Source organism: Fundulus heteroclitus, chromosome 21, assembly GCF_011125445.2.
Source record: "Fundulus heteroclitus isolate FHET01 chromosome 21, MU-UCD_Fhet_4.1, whole genome shotgun sequence".
Lineage (NCBI taxonomy): Eukaryota > Metazoa > Chordata > Actinopteri > Cyprinodontiformes > Fundulidae > Fundulus > Fundulus heteroclitus.
Window position 1 is genome coordinate 25,993,588 of NC_046381.1, and position 4,341 is coordinate 25,997,928.

Sequence of the window (4,341 nt, forward strand, 5' to 3'; positions counted from 1 at the left end):
GAAGAAAAAGAAGAAGAAGAAGACGACTTTACTGTGTTTGGATTTTACTGGTATGCCGGACAATGTCTCGCGTTCAACTCCTCTAGGATGCGATCCACAACTTTCAGCCAGTCCGCAGACTGATGAGAAGAAACTGCTGATTGCTATCAGTGGACTGTCTCATCAGCTTACTCAACATACTGCCGACATGAATGAGAGGTTCACTCAACTGCAGAATTCGGTAAACTCCAGGTTGCTGTCCATAGAGGACAAGATGGCGGCTCTGCAGTCGAAGAACTGTGCTGGAGAGACTAACTCCATCAAGAGAAGACGGATGCACAAAAGCTTGCGGTAAGAATATATTTGACTGCTAGCTAAGCTAAAAGTAGCCTAGCCATAACCCAAAGCTAAGGGTGTATTTTTTGTGATTTACAGTAAGCCGTCTTCACAACTCGGAGACAAATTGCAGGCGCTATGAACCGGCGCAAGGGTAAGATTTAAAGAATGTGCTTTCATTCTGCGATAAAAGGAAATAGATACGGATAGATACCGATCATAACTGTACATTTTGTTTTCACAGACTAAGCACGCCTCATAATGAGGCAGTTACCTCCTATCTGCTCGGAGCAATAACTGCAAGCCTCGATTTACACTATATTGATAAAGACGACATTGTGTGTAAGGGACTTGTTTTACTGTTTCTCCCTTGTTTTTAATGTTACTGTGACTTGCGTTTGGTTTTTATTCATACCACTCTCATTTATTTGTTTTCCAGCCGCCTGTAAGACGTATTACGAGACGGTACGCAGGAGCTTCAGATATACGCAGTGTGATATTTTTATTCTTGGCCTAATCCTGCTTCGCTGCTAAAGGCCCATTTTTACCCCGGTTTAAGATTTGACAATAAAATAAGGAATCATTGATCAGAGGTAGAACGGTTCAAATACATATTTAATTCATAGAAATTAAATATGGAGACAGAGTTACATACCATTACAAGATGTTGTTCTCACCGGTGGATAAGTCTATCTGTCTGAAGTAAGTTTTACCAAGACATTCCTTTTATTAACTTTAAACTCCTCCTGCATGGCTCAGAGGTAGGATGACTGACCCCCTCTCCTGCTGACCACCCCCTCAGGGCAATAAAACTCCATGTTTATCTTACGCTGGAGCAGGAAAGGACAGACCCCCCTCTGCTTTCCTCAGTAACCCCAACTAAGATATATTTTTAATTCTCAACAGCAGCCAGAGAACTCAATGCGGGCGGAAGCTGCCAAGAATTCAGCTCGGAGTCGAGCGAGAAGAAAGAGGGTAAGACTTTATTTGGTGACTATTTTTCAGGTGCATTGATAGATGTGTTGTGTCCATACGCAGTGCATCCCATCGCATAATACTGATTCATTGTTTTGTTTTTTACAGCTGCAGGAATCGAGGCAGAGCGTGCTAGCTGATGAGGAAGTGGAACTCTGGATGTCCGCCACCGTCGACCTCATGTCTGACGAGGAAGATGGCGTCGTTGGCGGGGCGCCGTCATTTCGTAGGCCGGATCTCTCTGAACTCTGTGTGAAGCTGCAGTCCCGGTTAGAGGCGACGCCGAAGTACAAAGCCATGCACAGCAGGCGTCTGCACATCGGACCTGCCTCGGAAAGAACGCCGCCAGCAGTTGCCTACAACCCCGAGGAGGCGCACGGACAGTTCACGGAGTTGTAGTTTTTTGGATACGCATGTGTGGGAAGATCCTCGCGTTGTATATAGTTGTGTGTGTGTGTGTGTTTTAATAAAGCTCTTTCTTTGCATAAACATCTTCCTGGCAAATGTTCATTTCCAGTATAAATTCATTCATGTCCTTGAAGGTAGCCTAATGATAGTGTAGTAGCCTACATAAGATAACATGAATATACAGCATAAAATATATATATATATATATATATATATAAACCAACCAACCAATCACGAGTGATTTTACTAGTTTGAAAATAATGGTTTCAGCCAATACTGAGTAAGAACATTCTGGCCTGCCCTGGCCACGTGTGGTTTTGCTGCCAATCAGCGATTTTACTTATTTAAAAATAGTGGTTTCAGCCAATACTGAGTAGGTTATTCAAGCCAGACCTGGCCAGCCGCGCGGGTTCGCTGCATTCATATGCTAATTAGGGCCATTAGTGCAGCTGATCGCTCTCCACATACGTCAGAGTCCGGTTCCGACAATTTGTGGCACTGACAAACGGCAACAAGCACGGGTTGCAAATTGTCGTTAACTGCCGAAAATGAGGGAGATCTGCGGTAGTTTACGGGGACGAAAATCTCACTTTTCATGCAATGTGCACTCTGGACTCGGTGGAGGAAGTGGCTGAGAGGAGGGTGTTGTCCAAGTTCACATCCATCATGGACAACACCTTCCACCCCCTGCACCAGACTGTAGAGGAGCTGAGCAGCTCCTTCAGTGCAAGACTTAGACATCCTGTCTGTAAAAAGGAGCGCTACCGCAGGTCATTTATTCCTGCTGCTATCAGATTTTACAATGCTGCACTGTAACTGCAACTGTGACCATAACTGTAATAATTAATGTGCAATAACCAAGGTGCAATAATCTATTTAATACACTGTCCTACAACCCGTGCAATAATCCTGATGTAGTGACTTCTGCTGCTATCACCACCTGAACATAAGTCAGCCCACATGTATGTATGTATGTATGTATGTACAAATGTATACAATGTATATGCACGTACATACGCGTAGGTGCGTATGTAAGTAGGCGCATAGATATATGTATATATTTAAGTATATAGATATGTTTATATATATATATATATATATATATATATATATATATATATATATATATATATATATATATAGACCACTAAGAATGTAAATGAGACATCATATGCCCATTCCTATTTCCTTTTTTGTATTTTTTGGTATTCTTTTTGATCCATTGTATATATGAAGATTCACTGTATATAACTGAATGCACCTTCCCTACTCTGCACCTTCTTGTATGAGCCGATGTGACGAGTGAATTTCTCCATTGTGAGATCAATAAAGACTATCTTATCTTATCTTATCTTATCCTCCTCCACTTTCTTGCTCCCTATCTCTTCTAATACTATCATATCCTGCTATAACAAAATCTAACTCTGGTTTAAGCCATGTTTCTTGCACACAAATGATATCCGGTTTATTTTCCAAATGATTTATGAGACCTTTAAACTCTTGACCATTACTTATTAAACTCCTAGCATTCCACTGAAGGATAATCATATCCTCCCTCCCCCTGTTTTACCATCATTCTCAAGCTTTTTATTTATTAACTCCCAAGAAAGATCTTTTGCAGAAAAGAATTTTTCCGCCCCTTTCACTATAATTTTTATTTTTTCCATTTTTTGTTTCACTTGATCAGTACAGTTAATTACATAAGCCATCAATAAAATTAATTTATCCATTGTAATATCCAATCCTGACATTTCTTCGGTTTTGCTCTGGTCTTGCACTCTGGTGAATCTGTCAACCTCCTTAAATTGTTCTTCTTTCTTCCAGAACCTTCTTGGCTGCTTATGCATAGCTAATGTTTTTAGCCGTTTTAATTTTTTTTTTTCTGCTGCTCTTTTCCTAGCTTCACAACCGCCATATGCAACATTATGCTGACCACCACAGTTACAACATTTTGTCTGATCACCTTTGCATTCCTCATATTTATGTTCTCCTCCACATTTAGCACATCTCTCTTTCCCTTTACAAACCAATGCTATTTGACCATATCTCTGACACTTGTAGCAACGCAATGGAGGGGGGACATACGGCCTAACTGGAAAACTCATGAAACCTATTTTAATTTTATCTGGGAGAACATCTCCTTGAAACTCCAGTAGCACTGACAAACTTTGAACTTTTTGACCGTCCGCTGATCTTAACAGCCTTTTCAATCTTTTAACTTTACCTCCCTGGATATTTTTTTGAAGTTTTTCAAGATCCTCTTCAATTAGAATAGATAACTTCACGACATACCTTATTTTCCCCAAATATTTTCCTTTCACTAACTACTTTTTTACAAACATTATCAATTTGCATCGCTTTATTTTTCTGTTCTTCAGTTTTACCCTGAATCAACATATTTCCATCTCGCAGAACTTTTACTAGTTCCAACTCACCTAGCTTCTTCTTCAGTTCCCTAGAAACCACAACAGGACTCAAAATCATCTCCTCATCCTCCTTCCTGAATTCCAGTAGTATTTTAAATTCCTCTTTTTCCATTTTCCTTCTCACTGTTCTATTTTCCTCTTCTGAGCTGTCTTCCTCTAAACTTCTCTTCTTATTCTGACTACCATTTTCCTTGCTGTCATCTTTTCTCACGTATCC

At 40.3% G+C, this 4,341-nt stretch overlaps 1 long non-coding RNA gene across 1 annotated transcript; it reads left to right on the forward strand.

Moving 5' to 3' along the window:
• The first annotated feature begins 421 nt into the window (after positions 1-421).
• Positions 422-807, forward strand: LOC118556978. The gene is made up of 3 exons (XR_004927524.1): positions 422-469; positions 560-657; positions 755-807. It is a non-coding gene; the product is annotated as an uncharacterized LOC118556978 (long non-coding RNA).
• Positions 808-4,341: the final 3,534 nt, after the last annotated feature.